The following is a 21,255-nucleotide window of genomic DNA, read 5'->3' as shown; positions in this document are numbered from 1 at the left end:
TTCCACACAGATAAAAAATTCTTCATATATGTATGTAAAGGCCTGATAAAACTTTAAAATTACAGTAGATGAAAACCCTATCTACTAATCTAACAAATAAAGCTTAAGATATAACATTCTCCAACTTTTCTCATGCAAAATAAACTCCTACGGAGCAATATTATGGATTTCCCTTGAAATGGGATGTTTGTAGACAGTAGGATTGGGTGAAGCAGAGTACAAGGAATTCTTCTTCCAGTCCAGACTTGTGTTTGATATTCCAAATATGTGAGCTTGCTTAGCCAGTCTCCTCAGTGACTTTCACTTTCCCAAAAACATTTTTTCTCAAATTTTCTGATCATTATCAGTATTTATTTTTCATCCAAATAAATAACGTTATCCAAAAGTATGGCTCCATTCCTCGTCCATACATTATCATTACTAGCTTATCTGCCAAAACATTCCACTCTATTTACAGACCTTATTTATTTATTGTATTTATAAAGCGCCAACATATTACGCATATTACCTTACAGTTATATTTCTTTATTAACGGTTTTGGTAACATTTTCCCAAATTAACCAGCTTTGTCAAAATTCCCAAAATGTACAAGGCAAAAAGAAAAAAAAAAAAAAAGAAGGATTGGTGCATTTGTTGTGTCAAGACAGCCAGACAACAGCTCTGTGAGTTACGCTACCATGTTGGTAAATGAGCCTGTTAAAAAACAACCTTTTTCTGCACAAACACCACAAAGTGAAAGGGGATGGTACATACATCCGCTTGGTGCCACAGGAAGTCCAGGAAACCTCTTCGTCTGTTCACAAGATAAAGGCGGTTTGAAATTGGCTCAATGTGAACAGACTGCATTTGGGTATTTGAGCTCAAATGATAGCTGTAAGCAGAGCTTCCTACCGACAGAGGGCTACTTCCAGGAGAAGAAGACGCCAAGGCAACTTGCTGTTGTCAGAAAACCGCTAAGATACCTATACCACTCCTGTAAGAGGCAGTACTATTACTACGTATGTTTATCAACAAGAAGACAGATCACTGTGGTTGGGCGCGCCCCACCACATGCCACATGGGTCCCCGGTGACAGCCTGGCCACTATTGATGTCAGTCTGTACAGCCTGCCCTGGTGGTCCCTCAGACACTGGGACCACCAGGGCAGGAGGCAGCCAGTATAATAGGCTTTGTATACATTACAAAGCCTATTATACTATTTACATGCGGCGATCCGGGTGCTAGTAACCCGCCGGCGCTTCCGAACGGCCGGCGGGTTACAGCGCTAGGGGGGGCGGAGCCAGTCACCGGCGGCTGATCGTGTCACGAATGACGCGATCGCCGCATAACCACGCCTGCCGCCGCCTCCGCCGATGGCCGTATTGCGATCGTTTAGGCCCAGTCTTTGCCGCCGCCCATCGGCTGGGGGCGGTCGGCAAGTGGTTAATTTCTCCACCCTCCTGTCTCCCTGAACGGCGCCCTTGTTGCTAAGGCAGCCAGCTCCGCTCACAAGGAAAGTGACGTCCCAGATGGGGCGTGGCTTCGGCCTCGTATATGTCGGAACTTCGCTCCCCTCTTTTGAATGGTACGAAGCGTGACCAAGTGTCAGTGAGACATGAAACGGCCGTCGCTCACCATCCTTGTGCCCACCACCCACCTCCTGAACCTATGACCGCAAGTCCACCAGACACGTAGGAACTGGATACGACTTTTATTGTATGGATTACTGAATGTATACAGTTATATTGAAACCGCTCAGCAGCACTGTCACTTTTGTGGTAATAAACCGTTTGGATGGAAGGTGCACACTCTGGATCTTTTGTTACTCCTCAGTACTATTACTACTCCATATTGGTAAGCACAGGGCAGAGAGGAGGTGATCAGGCAGCAATTGAGGTGGGCTCATAAATTTTTTTTAAAAGTAGGCTACCTGATCCGGTGGACTGAGCGGATCAAGTTGCTTCAAAAACCGCCACTCCCCGCTGCTCCTGTGGGCCGGGGAGTGGCAGGTGGTGCAGCTAGGGAGGGAAACTCTGTAGGAACACCCCTGGTGGGCATTTTAAACAGGGAATCCCTCTCCCGTTTACCTCTGAGATAGCGACAAATATTGTCGCTAATGTCGGGGGGCCATAGCGCAGCGGTGGGGGGACACAGGCATGTCATGAGGCAGAATACATGCCTCTGTGTCCTATCATGACTTCAAGAAGACAATGCAAGGAGGGAAAATTCGCTCAGGGCCTGAGCCCACTGACGCAGTTGTGTCCACTTTTCAGTCACGCACCAATGTTACAGATGCTGAAAAGCGGACAGAGGCTGACACAACTGTGTTAGTGGGCTCAGGCCCTCAGAGTTTGCTTTCATTTAAAGATCTGGCATGCCAGATCTTTCAGCGAGCTTGGGCACCTGTACACACACTGGATCTTGAGCAGAGTTGGCAGCCGCCTTGGCTGACTTTAGTATAGTCCCGAATGCTGTTGTTCAGCCCCCGATGGTTGGGAGTATTGAGTTCAAATTCACTATGCTGAATTTGAACACCAACACTACTCAATTCAAAACAGGCCAATTTTGGTTTTGTTAAAGGAAACCAAACGTGAGAGAAATATAGAGGCTGCCATCTCATTTCTTATAAACAATGCTGGTTGCCTGGCTGTCATGCTGAGCTTTTGGCTTTAGTTGTTTTTGAGTAACACACCTGCAACAAACACCTACCCAGGAGTGAGAACAGAGTCAAAGCATCTGTCCTACATGCTCATTCTGGGCCAGGGACTTATAGTATTAGAGGCAGAGCATTAGCACAGCAGTCAGGCAACTAGCATTGTTTATTAGAGAATAAAGATGGCAACTTTCATATTCCTGCCACTTTAGGTTCCCTTTAAGCAAATTACCATAGGAGTTTATAATGTTTAGTTTGTGTACATTTATACCTCGTAATCTTATGTACATGGTGTGGTGAACGTTACGGAAAGTCGTGCGTAATCGCCAAAGATTTTCATATGGTCCAACACCATTACTGTCAGTGCTGTGTAAATGTACAGCAAATGTCTTTCGTTTCGAATCTGAAGGGAAGCAAGCCCCTCAACCATGCCCAGTGTCCTGATAACATGGAAAGGAATTTCACACCTGGTCCGACCTCCTGCCGAGGACCATTTCCTGCTTCAGCCCTCTCCCAAAAAAAGCCAGCTCGAACTGGTCAGATAAGAGCTCCCTCCAAAAATCATACAATCAAACAAAGAGAACTTTTATGTATTTGTAATTCAAAATAGCCTTGTCACAGAAAGACAAAAAACACATTTTCTGTTACCCATAAATCAGTTCTATCATTCACCTGAACTACAATTTTCTGTCAGGAATCAGTAGGAAAACCGCTTTATCCGGCCTGCGTAGAGCGAATGCGATAAAATAGGCATGTGTAGCCTTGATACAGGGTCGCAGGCTGCTTATGAATATAGCCTCGGATTTGCGATGCGCCAATCTGGGGCGGAGTCACACAGATTATTAATAATTGGTACATTTTCTTGCTCTGAGTCTGGGGGTGGCAACCTTGCTGCCAGGAGATAACCCTGCCTTCCCTCCACCTAGTTTGGAGGTAACACAGCCCCAATTCTCAGATTGTATAAATATGGGGCCAGCAGAGCCCGCCCCTGTCATTCCTCATTTCATATGCTAAAGGAGAGCTTGGAGCATGTTTTCAAGAAGGACCGAACGCATGCTGTGTTTCAAGGACTCTTAAATATTAATGCCTACTTTAACTGGACTTTGTTTTCTTCATTCGCCAAATGGACTGATCAGCCATAACTACAGTAAGAGCTTTCTGATTTTATCCCTGTTATTTTAAGCTTTGTGTCTATGTGTTAATCTGTGTAAATGTATGTAATGCAACTTTGTTATAAAAACGTTTAAAAATCGTTATGGTTACAATCTGTTCTGAATATACACAATCGTACCTATTCTCCTGAAATCGCTACCTTGTGTTTAATAGAAATATGCCTTTATAACCCGTATGCGAGAACCCGGCCCAGATATAACGATCTGACCCAGGTTCTGCATACTGCTAAGGGTTAATAGAGCGTTTTCAAAGTCCTAGTATAATTACAGTAGCGGCTGTGTAACCCGCTTGGTGGCAGATCTTTGAATTGTATGTGTGTGGTGAATCCTTTGGCATCTGAACGCTCCCTCCGCGAGTCAGTTCATCAAATTGCGAAGTCGGGTTACCCTTCGTGATGAGCAAAATGACAGTGTGAGAGGATTTCTGACTCTGATCGATTGACCCCATCCGCAGACCGGCCTTGCGGTCTGTGACACACGGGGCAGTTATGTGTAGAAGTATTACATATGCAGGTAGAAATTACTGCCTAATAGGTGCTAAACAGTGCTGTGCATTTGGATGGTAAAGCAACAGCAATGCAACAATGTGAAGATAATTAACACAACTCTTGCACAGAACTAGGCCTGAACGATTTTAGGAAAAGATTGAATCGAGCGATCTGTCTGAAATCGCGATTTTGATTTGATTCATGATTTTTTTCAAATCAAGCTTTTGATCCCCTTCTTCTGTGCCTCTCTGTCCCCCTCTCTCCTTGTGCCCCCTCTCTGTCTCCTCTGCCTCTCTCCATGCCCCCTCTGACTCTCTCCGTGCCTGCTGCGTCTCTGCTATGCATCTCTATGCGTCTCTGCTATGTACCTCTGTGCCTGCTCTGCGTCACCTGTGCCCCCTCTCTTCGTCTCTCTCTACCCGCTCTGTGTCTCCTCTGTGCCCTCTCTCTGCAAGCAGCACAGTTTCTACAAAATTGCTGGCTCTACTTTTTATGACGGTGGCAGTGATAGGTAGAGCTGTATACATATAGAGCAGCGCAGCATCAGCCAGTGGCGATCCTCTTCGAGTATGACAGAGTGGCGGTGGGCGGAGCTGTACGGAGCAGCACAGCGGGTACCGGGGAAAACTGCAGCTACTAACGATCTCTAGATCGTCTTGACAGGTACCGCGGTTTAGGAAACCGTTCCACCCTACACAGAACAGAAGGAAAAACAGAGAAATGCACCCTGTACGTATTTAGAGAATTTAGCCTGTCTAATACCCCTCATCTGTGTCTAATCACAAGTTGTAATTTGATCTCTCCCCAGTGTCACCTGACTACCACGGCAGATATGGCAAATAAGCTCATTTTAAAGCACAGGACAGGACAGGAAGTAGAGAAACAGTGCAGATTTATATGTATCAGATGTAACAAAGATATGTTTTTCTGTAAAGGTTATTATGCTGTTGCGTATCTTTTAGAGCAGAGAGGATGTTCTGAGTTTAGGTCCGCTTTAATCAGACAAAATGCACAATGCAAGCATGTGAAAACTGGCAAGCTAACCACTTTCCCCTTCTAAAACACAGAAAGTAGAACTGAAACAAGTTTCAATTCCATGTACAGCAAACAGAGAAAGGTATATAAAGCTATGTATTGTTTGCTGTATTACCAAGGTCATGCTCTTCTAACACAGTAATAATTATAAACTACAGATAAAAAAAGACCAGTGAATGATTAGAATGGATGTGGATGATGCAGAACAGGATTGCTCACATTCTTCAAAGGGGACAGATTTTTTTGTTGCATACACTCTGGGGGCTAGTAAGACGTGCATCTGGAGAATAGCACTCAGCTTGTATCCTTAGCCAACAATCCAACTTTACCACTACAATGACATGAGAATGTGAAAATGTTGCCATATCTCAAGTGATAGCCACTATAATAAAGGATCCTTAGTAACTACTGTGGCATCACAGATTTCAAGCCTGTTTCCACTGCTGCAGAAATCGGGCCGAATCCGCAGAGTTTCCAGGCCCTAAATCTGTGATGCCACAGTAGTTACTAAGGATCCTGTATTATAGTGGCCATCACTTGAGACATGGCAACAGCAATCACTACTGGCCATCACTTGAGACATGGCAAAAGCAAATGCGCAGGGAAACTCTGCCATAGGGGATAATGCTGCTTCTGCCACCACCCGAATCGCTTGCCTTAGCAACTCGGCTGACATTTTTTCCGTGCAGGCAGCAGCGAATCCCATAGCATGGCACGGCTTCTGGGATTCCTCTGCCTACCCGCAGACCAGGTAGTGCTGCCATGCATCTCGCAGCCGCTCGACGGCTAGTGGAATCAGGGCCTTAGGAAAGCTACTATTTTACCATGGAAAGGTTATCCCAGTAGTATTCAATATTTTGTATTGAAAAATAAATCAAAGGAAACATAGCAGATTAGACTGTCGGCACCAGGATGTTTTATTCCACACTGAGGACAATATATGTATACTTTTTATTTTGACATCACATAAGTAAATCGAGCATGGAAACATCAGTATAAAACTCTATTCACCTACTTATATTAAAGCGGTACTTGAAGTGAATTTTTAATGACAATTCAATATTGTCATTAAGTGCTTGAGGAAAAGCTCCCCTAAACTGCCTTTACTTTTATCCCCAAACATTGACCTAATCCCATAGAGCCATATCAATCCCTGCCATGCACTGAGGAGGACCAGCAGTGTGAAACAGGCTGTCTGCATGTTTTGTTGATGTGGCTCTGTAAAATTTAAAGCTATAGGCTTGCTAAAGGGGTTGAACAAAATAATGGAAACGCCTTGAAAATCAACACAATATATTTTAATATGGTGTAGGTCCACCTTTTGCGGCATCTACAGCCTCAATTCTCTGAGGTATTGATGCATACAAATTATGATTTGTTGCCAAAGGAATTTTAGCCCATTCTTCAGTTAAAACACCCTCCAGTTATTTTAGAGACGATGGCGGCGGAAATCGACTACTTACTTGAATCTCTAATAATGACCATAAATGCTCAATAATGTTGAGGTCTGGGGATTGTGGTGGCCAGATGAGATGCTCAACTTCATTAGAAAGTTCCTCAAGCCATTCTTTAACAATTCTAGCAGTATGGATTGGGGCATTATCTTGAAAGATGGCATTCCCCTCCGGAAACAGTTCTTGAACCATAGGATGAACTTGGTCACCCAAAATTCCTAAATAGTCTCGGCTGCTAATTCTTCCATGAAGGGAAATCATTGGCCCGGCGGATTTCCAAGAAATAGCACCCCAGATCATCACAGCCCCCCCCCCCCCTCCGCCATGTTTTACAGTTGGGAGAAGGCAGTCTGGATGAAATGCTTCTTTCGGCTGTCTCCAAACGCACGCTCGGCCGGAGGTCGGAAATAAGGTAAACGATTATTCGTCAGAGAAAATCACATTTTTCCACTGCTCGAGGGACCAATTCTGGTGGTTTCTACACCACTCTAAACACTTTGAAACATTTGTCTTTGAGAGCAGAGGTTTTCTAATTGCAGTTCTTCTGTGGAATCCAGATTTGTGCAGCTCCCGACGAACAGTTTTTGTGGAAACTGGGTTCTGTAGGTGTCCATTCAGCTCTGCAGTGATTTTACGAGCCGTGGTCTTGCAAGCTTTTCTAACAATTTGATTAAGAGTCTGACGGTCTCTCTCAGACAACTTAGACTTTCGGCCACAACTGTGCTTTGCTGAGGACGTTTTTCCTTCTCTTTTAAAGGCAGTCCTTACTTTTGAGGCAGTACCTCTTGAAATAAAAAGTACTGAGGAAAAAAACACAAAGACAACAGGAGCCCAAATGGTGCAGTACATCACAGGTTGATAAATGTATAGCAAAAAGTTTTTCGACAATGGGATACTCGCAAAGGTGGGTTGCATAAGGGGCAACCGACTACTTCAGACAGGTGGAGTGTTTTAAACCTGACACCACTCAGGAGGTATGTCAGCAATCCTGGAGGCGGTCGCTCTTGAAAACTCTCACATGCTCTAAACCTTGTAATATGGTGGAGTTCCACCTCGGGCCTGGTGTGTGAAACTCCCCTCACACTAAGAAGCAGGGGGAGTAAGGTACAGTAAGGGGAGTGGGAAGCCAAGCATTCGGGCAGTTTCTGTTACAGTAGCGCCTGCCATACGAGCACCAACAATTTGGCCTCTGAATCTGAGAGATCTGCCATTTTTATAAATTATAACCAACTTTGGTTTAAATATCTGTAAAAAAAATTATTTTAATTAAACATATCAAATAACAAAAATAATAAACAAAAAAATTTACATATGTCAAGTTTTGATTTTTTAAAACATGTTCAAAGATTATGATGCCAAAATGTTAGGCGTTTCCATTATTTTGTCCAACCCCTGTATACACCAGTGGTTATGGATGCTAGCCTGGTTTCAGGGGCAAAAAGAGATCATTTGCATATTCAGCAGTGGTGCACTGATCTCATCAGGAAGTGCTTTTCAAACTATTAAAAGAAACTTTGAGAATTCCCCATGAGGAGACAGACCAATTCAAAACCTGTCTGCAAGAAGCTCAGAGCCACCAGATTGCAATTTAGCTATGAATTCAAACATTTACGGTGTTTATTCTGGGAATAGTGTATGCATGTGTACATACCAGAACATATATTTTCACATTGTACAGTTTTTCCACAAAGTTTCCCATTAAAGGATTCTTATAAAAAGAATAGTGAGCTCTTTTATGTCCCAAGAAGTAGACATAACAGTGGAGGTATCGTGGTCATACCATGCGGACATTACATCATGTTGGACTTTTCCTGCTTTCACAATTCTAACATTGTGGTCAAAAACCAAGACAACACCTGTTTTCTCAATGAAGGCTAAAGAGGTGTGGAATATCGCCGCATATCCTAATTAGGTTGAGGGAATGCAGTCAGCAGTATAGCTTACTGGTATAGAACCGGATCCATCCACAACTGAATAAGCTTTATAGAGCAGGGTGAGGTCAACACAGCTCAATGTGATCTACCAGAAATTCAGAAGATCTGCTCTGTTCAATCTGTTTGGAGGTCTAGCCTAAAAGGAATCTAGTCTTGCCATTTGAGTGCCATTCTTGCAATCAAAAAGTATTCAGGAGGAGCACCACAAAAATATAAAGATTTGTGTGCCACGATCTTCGTCTCAGTGTCCATAGAGACGCTCAGCCATCAAAATCCCCAAAGAGACCGGCACCACTCCTATAAGTAGTAATTAAGCTCTTTTATTGCAACAAAAAGGTGGCATGTACGACAGACGCTGTTTCGGGCCTAGCCCTTTCTCAAATCTCAGTAGCCATACACAACACGCAAGTGAAATGTCTTTAAATAGCCCACCCCCAATAAAAACACCAATGGGTGTCCTGCTGGGCGGGGTAAACGACGGACCTGATGGGGAACACATACACCAATATGTAAAATTGCATTCAACCATTTACCTGTCACCTGGTAAAAAAAAAAAAAAGGAATAGTCTCCGCAAATAAAAGCATGCTGTTCAATCTGTATGGAGGTCTATCCTAAAGGAATCTAGTCATGCCATAGGCTGTTTCCAGTAAATTATATTAAAGTTAAAGGAGAACTGTAGTGAGAGGTATATAGAGGCTGTCATATTGATTTCATTTTAAGCAATACCAGTTACCTGGCAGCCCTGCTGAGCTATCTTCCTGCAGAATCACACCAGGAACAAGCATGCAGCTAATCTTGTCAGATCTGACAAAAATGTCAAACACCTGATATGCTGCATGCTTGTTCAGGGTCTAGGGCTAAAAGTATTCGAGGCAGAGGATCAGCAGGATAGCCAGGCAACTGGTATTGCTTAAAAGGAAATCAATATGGTAGCCTCTATATACCTCTCACTACAGTTCTCCTTTAAGCACTAATAGACTCTGGAATGGCATCTATTTATAGACCTACTCATTTGCTAAATTCCTAAACTGTATTCTGTAACCAGCTGTATTGTATGAAAATGTTCTTATCACACAATGTCCTAGTATGTTAAATACAAAAGGGAGGGGTAACTAGAAAGCTTGTAAGGAAATACATTTCATTTCCGGCTATTGCTGTATGCTCTGTTGTGCATTTGTTGAACAAACTTCAGTCAGATTTTGATTTGAGTCCGCAGAGAGTTCTCTCCCACTCATTCCTGATTAATTTCTCAAGGTCTATCCATTTCCTATTCAGCCAGCAGCCAGTGGCCCGATTGGTCCATCCCATCGTCCAGCTCCTAGACTTCCAACAACTCATCCTGCAGTCTGTCATTGCTCTTTTGTGGCAGCCACCCTGAATCTCAGGCTTGGGACACTGCTCAAGCCAGGACAGTCAGCTTTGTCACTGGTTTTGTCAACTCCCACCAGCTTCAGCAACAGGAAGTGGTTAAAAAAAAAAAAAAAAAAAAAAAAAAAAAACACAAGCCAAGACAAATCCTACCTAAGTGAGAGGGTAGGTTACATAAAAAAAAAAAGCACGGGCATAACGGTGGTGTAGTGATTAGCACTCTTGTCTTGCAGCACTGGGTCTCCGGTTTGAGTCCCAGCCAGTGCACTATCAGCATGGAGTTTTTATGGACAATGACCCAAAGCATACTGCAAAAAGTAACCAAAGCTTTTTGAAGGGAGAGAAGTAGAATGTTATGCAATGGCCAAGTCAATCACCTGACCTGAATCCGATTGAGCATGCATTTCACTTGCTGAAGACAAAACTGAAGGGAAAATGCCCCAAGAAAAAGCAGGAACTGAAGACAGTTGCAGTAGAGACCTGGCAGAGCATCGCCCATCGCCTGGTGATGTCAATGCATTCTAGACTTCAAGCTGTAATTTACTGCAAAGGATTTACAACCAAGTAGTGAAAAGTGAAAGTTTATGATTATTATTCTGTCCCATTACATTTACTCCCTTAACAAGAGGGAGGCACATATGCATACTGTTGTAATTCCTACATCGTTCACCGGATTTGGATGTAAATACCCTCAAATTAAAGTGGTCTCCAGTTAAAGCACTTCATGTTTGTTTCATATCAAATCCATTGTGGTTGTCTATAGAGCCAAACGTGTTAGAATTGTTTCCATGTCCCATGATAGTGTACTGGTTAAGTACATGGGAGACCAGGGTTCGAATCCTGGTTAAGGTCAGTACCTATTCAGTAGGGAGTTCAAGGCAAGACTCCCTAACACCACAGGGTGGCCTCTCCAGTGCGCCCCAGTGTCTGCAGCTTTTGAGCGCTTTGAGTCCAACAGGAGAAAAGCGCTATATAAATGTTCGGATTATTATTAATTATAATATTTACGGACCTGACTTTATGACTATGGTAGAGAATAGATTGTGAGCCCTTCTGAGGGACAATTAAGTGCAAAGACAATATACTCTGAACAGCATTGCGAAAGATGTCGGCACTATATATAATACTAAAGAATGATAATAAAATAATAGTCATATGTCTTGTGGCCCCGGGACACAGTTTGGACAAGCCAAAAAGGTAGGGCTAAAGCCACCGGACTGCTAAAGAGGAAGCGGACAACATTCTACACCCGATAGTCTGTCACCACAAACAAAAAAAATCATGTCAACAACACCTTTATATCTATCTGTATTCTAAAGATGGCCATACACAAATCATTTTTTTTCTGATTGGTTTCTAATCTATTCAATCACTTTATTCTATTTACTCATTAAATCTCCCCGTCTACTGCTCTAACATATCAGAGCAATACATTTTTGAACGATTTAGTGCAGTATAGCAATTGAAAGTCTGATTGGACACATTTTATAATCACTGTACATGAAGGGCAGGGGGAATCAACGACCCATACCGTCTGCGGTTTGATCATTACAGCTAAAATACATTGAAATCCTATCAAATTTCAATTGGATCATGATCAATTGGCTTGGCATATTGGGCGTTAATTAACTTTTGTATGGTTGCCTTAAAAGGAATAGTCCTTTAGACGTAAAAGCTACAAAAGTAACTTTAAAGAGGAACTTCAGACATGATTCAAATTGAAACTAAAGTAAGTGGAAATAAGATTTGCCTCATATTACTTATCTCTCAACTGGTTTGGGGGCCAACCAGCATCGCAAATCCATTGCAAACCACCCACAACCCATGTGCTTGTACATTTCACAAAGTCCAGGCAACTCCAAATCACAAGTTATGCAAGCAGCACTTGATTTACGATGCAGCACAAAATGCCTTGATAGATGATACACAAAGCAGCAGTTAGACTGCTGTAGGAACAGTTTTGCAGCTTGGCTGACAAAGTGTGGGAGGTGGAGCACAGGAAGAGCCATCACTGCGTGCGGAAAGGAATACTGCAGCATCCGATCAAAATTAATATTTTGCTAGGACACAGTGCTTGGCATTCTCATGTTTTAGTTCATTTAACCACTTGGGGATCGCGCACAGTTAAATGTATGCCATGTTTGTGGCTGTGTAAGATTAACATGGCATAGACTTAACAGCACCAGCTCCCACCATGACCGCCATGAAAAAAAATAAAAAAGGATCCAATTCTTTAAGGCATTTTGAAGCAATTTTTTTTTAATACTTACCAATGTAAAGGTGATGCCATGGATACCACAGAGCCTTCCCGGTCCTCACTCGGTCCTGTTGTTGCTGCGTTGTCCCCGATGGAAGCTATTTGACCCGCTAGGTTGAAAAGCCCTTTGGCACTCTTCATGCAGCCTTCGGTAGTACTCGTGCCCCTGAGTACCTCCAAAGCCAAGGCCTCCTGTTGTCATGCCGGCTCTATAGACTACAAATTACATTACTCAGTGTTCCCCTCTCACCCTATGACTATCTACAAAGAATCTTTGAGGAAATCAATGTCTAATACTGTACAGTCTCATATTGTTGATTTTTGCATTGCAAAGGATCTTGGGATAATATGCATAAAGATTTCAGGAAGTTATACTAAATTTTGTAAAGGAAATGACGCTGCACCAAAACATTTTTGGATTTTTTCTTTTCAAAGCAGCAAGGACAGCCATAGCATCCCAAGAAAAAAAAACACATACATAAGTAGATTACTTGTTCTACTTACACAAAAAAAATGTATTGTACTGTTCAAGTTTTGATTTCAGAGAACTGTATATGGTAAATAAAGAGAAAAGCGTAACAGGCATTTTCCATCTTTATGGCCAATCCTGATGTAATTTCATCCCTTTTTTTTTTTTTTACTCCTGCCTGAAATGGTGTATGCATTGCCAGCCCTCCTCCCCACTGAGCTCTATAAGAACTGCACTGTCATATCTAGCTTGCTTTGTAAACACATGTGAGCACAGCATAGATAGTATTTCAGCAGCTTCTGCAGAGGGGTGAGGTGCATGTCCCTTCTCAGCCTCCTGTCACACTGAACTGTCCTCAGCCAATCTCTGAGAAGCAGGAATGTGGGAGGGGAGATAACAAGCTTCCCTCTGCCTGGCAATGTACCAGAATAGAGCTAGGCTGGCTGAGATAAGATGCATTACAGCAGAAACATTTATGATTATATTGGAATGCATGCAATGCGGACTGCATGTAGTCTACATAATAAAACACAGAGCAATGGGTAAATGGAATTTGATTTTATGGCCAACAATCCCGCTTTAAGGAATATTTGTAAAATCTTCTCTCCAGCATGATTAGCTACACACACCTATACTATGTCCCTGTGAAGTCCCACTCCTGAGATATTCCCATTTTAAGTTTGTGGATTATCAGGCATTCATCAGCAGTATTTAACCCTGTGAATCTGCCCCATCCTCTGTCACCTTCTAATGTAAACATTTTTATTTTATATAGCGTGGGAGGCAGAAATTAAGATGACTCTGCTGTCTTGGAACCCACAGCTATATTCTGAAACATGAGTAGTAGCATCAGCACAGAAGCGGCTTCATAACCTGAACACACTGGGCTTGATTCACAAAAGAGTGCTAACTGTTAGCACGGCCGTTTTCGCGCAAATTTTCGCATTGCGCGTGATCGCAAATTTTCACGCAAACTGATAACGGTTTCACGCACAAACGCAATATCAAAATCGTTTTCGCGCAAAACGTTATTGTTTCGCGCAAAAATTCGCGATCACGCGCAATGTGAAAATTCGTGCGAAAACGCCCGTGCTAACTGTTAGCACTCTTTTGTGAATCAAGCCCACTGTCTCCTTTTTAATGAAGCCAAATCATGATTGCAGTGAAACTGTGCAGATGGCAGCTGCCATGAAACACTGACAACCCATTTTACAGCTCTGTCCAGCATGGTTAGAGAACAATGTGCATTAGTAAAAGTTATTTACCGATGTGTAGAATCTTCACTTCCCACTACAGCCACTTAGAGTCTTTCAGTGGCTGTCTTGGGGTGACTATAGCGAGAACTACTGGTTTCACATATTATATACATTTTACTTTAATACATTTATAAGTAGTAGTCGTTTCCTGGGGATTATGACTGGAGAATGGACTAGTATGCAGGAGCCTCCTATTCATATATAAATCCCAAAACATACTGGCAAGTTAATTGGTGTAAATTGGGCAGAAAGTGTACCAGAGATGGTACACTGGCCCGTATTTATACTTACCTGGGGCTTCCTCCAGCCCCATGAGCAGCGTTGGCTTCCCTCACCGTCCTCGGCCCCTCCGTTCTGTCACTACGACTACCGGTAACTCGGTCAGCCAAGGTCTTCTGCCCCCGCTGCACTCCCTGCCCCCTGGAGCGTACTGTGCAGGTGCAGAATGCTACTAGGGGACGAGAGCGTGACCGAGGGGTCAGGGAACAGAGGACAGTGGAGCCTCTGGGCTAAATAATCAGATGAGTAATCAGATGTAATGTGACGTTTTAAGTACTCTAAACTGAGAAAGGGGGCTGAGACATCTTAAATGCATTGAGGGTGGTAATAAAAAAAAAAATAAAAAAAGTTAAAAATAAGAAAAAAAGGCAATTATCCTTATTTTGATATTAATCTGTATCCGGGGGGAGATCTATTACACTCCTTTTTATGTGTTAAAGCATAAGTGAGAGGAACCTGAAGTGAGTGGAATATGGAGGCAGCCATCTTTATTCTCTAATAAACAATTCCAGTTGCCTGGCTTCTGTGCCGATTCTCCTCCCTCTAATACTTTGTTTTTAATCCCAAAATGATCATGCATATCACATGCTTTGTCTCAAAAACAACTAAAGCCAAAAGCTAAGCACGACAGCCATGCTAGTGGTATTGTTTATAAGGCAATGAAGACGCCACCGTATTCTTCTCACTTCAGGTCCCTTTTAATGCTTCAAGCTCTTCTTTTGCACCTCCCACATTTTCACACTCTGCTTATTGTGGGGGATAAGGATGTATCTACACTGAAAGGTCTGCTGCCTTCCATCAAACATGCAGTTCAGTGCATACACAAATACATGCAGCAGGAAAGAGAAGTGTAAAAACCACTATGGTATTTAGGGGGTGTCACAGGGGAAGCATTAAGTGGATTTTCTTCTTCACAATAGTTTTACATGTTGAAGATAAAGGGCCTGAAGCTCATCACAGAGAAACAATAAAATTGACACAGAACACATTATTAGGATGCATTTATAGAGCACTGACATTTTTCAGAGCACTTTACAGATCAGTATACTGAATAATTCATATTAATAACCGTCCCTCAGAGAACCTAGCAAGCGCGTGCAGTAAGAGGAAAGATTAAGTATCCTTCAAATGTAAAGGCTCATTCCATCAAGGTTCTGCCTCCATCTCTTATCAAACTGCAACCACAGACTGCATTAATTTTAAGTCCTGGCGTTCAAAACTGCAATGCAAGCTACAAGAGTGACAGACAAATGCTGTGTGTGTTCGCAGGTGGTTTGCTTCCCGAGATGCTTTTTATGACGTTTTTGTTTTTATACCGGTCAGTAAATACACAGTAAAAATAGAATACTTGTTTTACTGGCAGCAAAATTCTGGTTTCTCAACCAGAAAATCAGATGCAAGATGCTTGTGTCAATGAGCTCTAAGTTAAAAGTGACCAATCAAATAGCAATTCACAATGCACAGAAACATACACTATTCTATGTCAAAAAATGAAAACTGAGAAGGCATATCCTACATAAAGGTGCATGAATATAATATATACACACACACACACACACACACACACACACACACACACACACACACACACACACACACACACACACACACACACACACACACACACACACACACAGGATCTTCTCAAAAAATTAGCATATTCTGATAAAGTTCATTATTTTCTGTAATGTACTGATAAACATTAGACTTTCATATATTTTAGATTCAAATACACACAACTGAAGTAGTTCAAGCCTTTTATTGGTTTAATATTGATGATTTTAGCATACAGCTCATGAAAACCCAAATTTCCTATTTCAAAAAATTAGCATATTTCATCCGACCAATAAAAGAAATGTGTTTTTAAAACAAAAAAAGTCAACCTTCAAATAATTATGTTCAGTTATGCACTCAATATTTGGTCGGGAATCCTTTTGCAGAAATGACTGCTTCAATGCGGCGTGGCATGGAGGCAATCAGCCTGTGGCACTGCTCAGGTGTTATGGAGGCCCAGGATGCTTCGATAGCGGCCTTAAGCTCATCCAGAGTGTTGGGTCTTGCTTCTCTCAACTTTCTCTTCACAATATCCCACAGATTCTCTACGGGGTTTAGGTCAGGAGAGTTGGCAAGCCAATTGAGCACAGTAATACCATGGTCAGTAAACCATTTACCAGTGGTTTTGGCACTGTGAGCAGGTGCCAGGTCGTGCTGAAAAATGAAATCTTTATCTCCATAAAGCTTTTCAGCAGATGGAAGCATGAACCCACTTTTGAACCAGAAACAGCGGCAGAAGCGCCTGACCTGGGCTACAGAGAAGCAGCACTGGACTGTTGCTCAGTGGTCCAAAGTACTTTTTTCAGATGAAAGCAACTTTTACATGTCATTTCAAAATCAAGGTTCCAGAGTCTGGAGGAAGACTGGGGAGAGGGAAATGCCAAAATGCCTGAAGTCCAGTGTCAAGTACCCACAGTCAGTGATGGTCTGGGGTGCCATGTCAGCTGCTGGTGTTGGTCCACTGTGTTTTATCAAGGGCAGGGTCAATGCAGCTAGCTATCAGGAGATTTTGGAGCACTTCATGCTTCCATCTGCTGAAAAGCTTTATGGAGATGAAGATTTCATTTTTCAGCACGACCTGGCACCTGCTCACAGTGCCAAAACCACTGGTAAATGGTTTACTGACCATGGTATTACTGTGCTCAATTGGCCTGCCAACTCTCCTGACCTGAACCCCATAGAGAATATGTGGGATATTGTGAAGAGAAAGTTGAGAGACGCAAGACCCAACACTCTGGATGAGCTTAAGGCCGCTATCGAAGCATCCTGGGCCTCCATAACACCTGAGCAGTGCCACAGGCTGATTGCCTCCATGCCACGCCGCATTGAAGCAGTCATTTCTGCAAAAGGATTCCTGACCAAGTATTGAGTGCATAACTGAACTTAATTATTTGAAGGTTTACCTTCTTTTGTTTTAAAAACACCTTTCTTTTATTGGTTGGATGAAATATGCTAATTTTTTGAGATAGGAAATTTGGGTTTTCATGCGCTGTATGCCAAAATCATCAATATTTAAACAATAAATACTTGATCTACTTCAGTTGTGTGTATTTGAATCTAAAATATATGGAAAGTCTAATGTTTATCAGTACATTACAGAAAATAATGAACTTTATCACAATATGCTAATTTTTTGAGAAGATCCTGTATATCTATCTCATATTTGGCATCACTATTTCTATTATGCACATAATCCAAGCACATAGTTTCATAAACTATAAAAGGTATCACAAGTCTAAAGCAATTTACAAACAAATGCCCTAACTTTACAAGTTACATCACAGAAAGAATAAAAAAATCAAATATCAAGTGTTTACTTTTTAACAGGTGAGTATGTATAACATGATCAAACATACCCTACTGCTAGTACCATGATCAAACATATGACATAAGGCATATATAAAAAGAAAATAAACCAAGCTTATGACTGGTAACAAGCGCAAAGAATACTGTAATAAACTTGCAATAATGATGAAATTGCCTTAAAGAATACAATAAGAAAAAAACATCTGGAAAATAAAGAAACAATTTTAAGACCAATGAATTAGGGCAAGAATAAAAAGGTGAAATAGCCGTTTAGTGCCAATGCAGGTAAGCAGAGAGCTGCCTACAGATACTGTATATCCAACAGCAGTGTTTCCCAAAACTGTCCTCTCATCACACTAGCAGTGTATTGTAGCGGTGGATAAATATAGCTGAAGCGTAACCCCAGGACTTTTGGTTTAATATTCAGCTTTTTTTCTCCTCAATTTGCCTTCCGTAAAATAAAGATCACTAAATGCCTTATTTGGAGCTTGTGGTCGTGTCACCATAGACTCAGCTCTACTCTTCATCTGAGAAAACATGTCGGCATTCTCATGTTTTAGTTCATTTAACCACTTGGGGATCGCGCACAGTTAAATGTATGCCATGTTTGTGGCTGTGTAAGATCAACATGGCATAGATTTAACAGCACCAGCTCCCACCATGACCGCCATGAAAAATGAACGAAAAAAATAAAAAAGGACCCAATTCTTTAAGGCATTTTGAAGCAATTTTTTTTTAATACTTACCCATGTAAAGGGGATGCCATGGATACCACAGAGCCTTCCCGGTCCTCACTCGGTCCTGTTGTTCCTGCGTTGTCCATGATGGAAGCTATTTGACCCGCTAGGTTGAAAAGCCCTTTGGCACTCTTCATGCAGCCTTCGGAAGTACTCGTGCCCCTGAGTACCTCCAAAGCCGAGCATATTATCCATACTGTGCATGTGCTAGTCCAGGAAGCACTCGTCTTTGGAAGTAATTGGGGGTGCAAGTACTTCAGAAGGCTGCACGAGCAGTACCAAAGACCTAGAAGATCCAGTAGCTTCCACCAGGAACAGTGCAGCAATGATGGGACAGAGCATGGACCAGAAAGGCTCTATGATATTCAGAGCCTTCCCTTTCTATAGGCAAGTATTTAAACTGATTTTTTTTTTCACTATAGATTTGCTTTAAAGCAAACCTGTGAGGTTTGAAGTTGCTAAATTTAGATCCCTCAGGAGGGGGAAGCCTCTGAGCCTCCAGAGGCTTTTCAAGTCCTCCTCTGCCAGGTCGTTTAGCTTAATATCTCTCTATGTAACTGAGCTTCATGTAAGCCAAGCCCGATCAGGACCGTGTTACTGCTCAGGTTCTGACGGCTCGTGCATGTGCAGTTGCATGTATATGTTTGGGCTCGGGTTTTTTTCCAAGGAAAACCAAGCAGGTCTGAGCTATTGCATACATGCAAGCCATTGACAAACAGTTTTTCGAATGAGTCAGCACTGTAACGGTGCATTGGAAGCCTCTGGATAATCCAGAAGTTATCCCCATCCAAGGTGGGAACTCCTTAGGGGCACTTTTTTCCCCACAGGTACACTTTAAGGGGCCAGAGCCATGTGGTCGGGGGGAATTTAAGCTGCATGAAACCAAATCCAAAGTTTCAGGACAAAGCAGTGCCCTGTTATCAAGGAAAGAGCAATAAGCATAAGTACGGAAAGCATTTGCATCAGTGATGTGCACTTGTCCCTATGACAGCACCAAATGGAATTTGCTAAGAGTGCCAACATGCTTTGATGTTTGATGCTACTCTTCGAAGGAATGCCACACCTGTAAGAATCTGAGCACCCCCTCTCACTAAATATTGGTTATACCATAAAGAGTGTAGAGCCTTTCAAGTGTTTTTGTGACTTCATCTGGACCACCAGGTAACCTTTGAAATTTTCTGTGACTCTGGCAATCCACCTATGGGATACTTTTCTTCTCATCTTTACCAGGTTCTCAAGTGAAATTAAAGAAAATCCGCGAGATCTTAGAAAATTCTATATGCACATCATTGATTCTCCTATAAATTGTTTTAACTTTAAAACTATTTCTAAAAAATGAAGTTTACCGATGCATCAAATGCTGAGATCAGGTTTTAGTTCTGCTAGTGATCACGTGACAAGAGAGGAAGAAACTCCTGTTGCCACCCCAACACAGGAAGTGCATATATATCTTTTTCACCAACTTCAAGTTTGTGAAAACAAAAAATCAGACCAAAAAGGCACAACAATATTTTCACAAGAGACAACATGTTTATATGGGCACATGACATTTATTTTTTTTTTTACATTTTTTCATATTCTGCCCACAGTATCTCTTCAAGCTTATTTTTACAGGTATGGACAGTGTATTTAGGAAGATACAGGTTTCTTTTACATAGTAAAATAAAGTGGCCAAATACAAGCACCTTGCCTAATCAAGAGATAAAGCGGATCTCTGGTGAAAAAATAAAACCCACACTATCAGCACAGGCAGCAGAAGTTATAGCAGAGTAGCAGGAAAAATGTTTAAAAACTGACTACTTGTGCCATAAAATCCAGGTTTTGTTGGTTAGTCACACCCCTTCTCTGAAAAAGTGCCATGGCAGTCTTCTGCCTTTGCAAAGAATTCTAAGAGACTGTGGATGGGAAGTCCCTCAGTGAGGCGTGAGACGTACTGTGCTTCTCCCTGTGCCAATCAATCTCAGATAGGAGGGGTATAGATAGAAGTATTGCAGTGCCAGCCACAGCATTGGGGGGGGGGGGGGGGCGGTATAAGCTTTAGCTTTGTACTTAAAGAGACACTGATGCGAAAAAAAAATATGATATTATGATTTGTATGTGTAGTACAGCTAAGAAATAAAACATTAAGATCAGATACATCAGTCTAATTGTTTCCAGTACAGGAAGAGTTGAGAAACTCCAGTTATCTCTATGCAAACAAGCCATTACGCTCTACGACTTTCAAAAGTCGTGGAGAGACCTGTCTTCTGACTTTTATTATCTCAACTGTTTACTTTTTCTCTGCCGGAGGAGAGGTCATTAGTTCACAGACTGCTCTGAAAGAATCATTTTGAATGCTGAGTATTGTGTAATCTGCACATATTAGAGAATGATGCAATGCTAGAAAAAACACTATATACCTGAAAATAAAAGTATGAGAATATTTTCTTTGCTGCTAATCTTCTAGTAATTATTCATAGTACACAACCAATTCATTATATCATATATATTTGTTCGCTTCAGTGTCTCTTTAACAGACAAATCAGCTTGTTGTACGTCAGGCTTCTCCTCAAGGATACTGAGACTATTCACTAAACTTTAATATTACTATAATTACTGATCTATATAGCACCATAATTTCCCATGACGCTGTGCTATGTAATCAATGCAAAAAATGATGACTAATACAGATAATACAAACACATACATTTCTAAAAGCAAGAACACACAACTAGCTGTACAGGAAAACATAGAAAGAAGACCAAGCTTCTGAGTATGATTATACATCAGACTCACTGTTTCTGAAGTGCTCTCACAGCAGTCTTGGAACACGT

The 21,255-nt window shown here is 41.9% G+C and overlaps 1 protein-coding gene across 3 annotated transcripts in view; it reads right to left on the bottom strand.

The window, feature by feature from the left end:
* The window catches only part of PHACTR4 (phosphatase and actin regulator 4), a 111,350-nt gene that overhangs the window by 77,261 nt on the left and 12,834 nt on the right, over positions 1–21,255 (bottom strand). The window contains exon 2 of one of the 3 annotated variants that reach the window (XM_068269260.1): positions 12,355–12,557. The exons of the other annotated variants lie outside the window; for them this stretch is intronic. The gene's annotated coding sequence lies outside the window, so the exon portion shown is untranslated. The remainder of the gene's footprint in view (positions 1–12,354; positions 12,558–21,255) is intronic. 3 annotated transcript variants of the gene reach the window in all.

Source organism: Hyperolius riggenbachi, chromosome 2, assembly GCF_040937935.1.
Source record: "Hyperolius riggenbachi isolate aHypRig1 chromosome 2, aHypRig1.pri, whole genome shotgun sequence".
NCBI classification, from domain to species: Eukaryota; Metazoa; Chordata; class Amphibia; order Anura; family Hyperoliidae; genus Hyperolius; species Hyperolius riggenbachi.
This window is presented reverse-complemented; position numbering and strand designations above follow the sequence as displayed.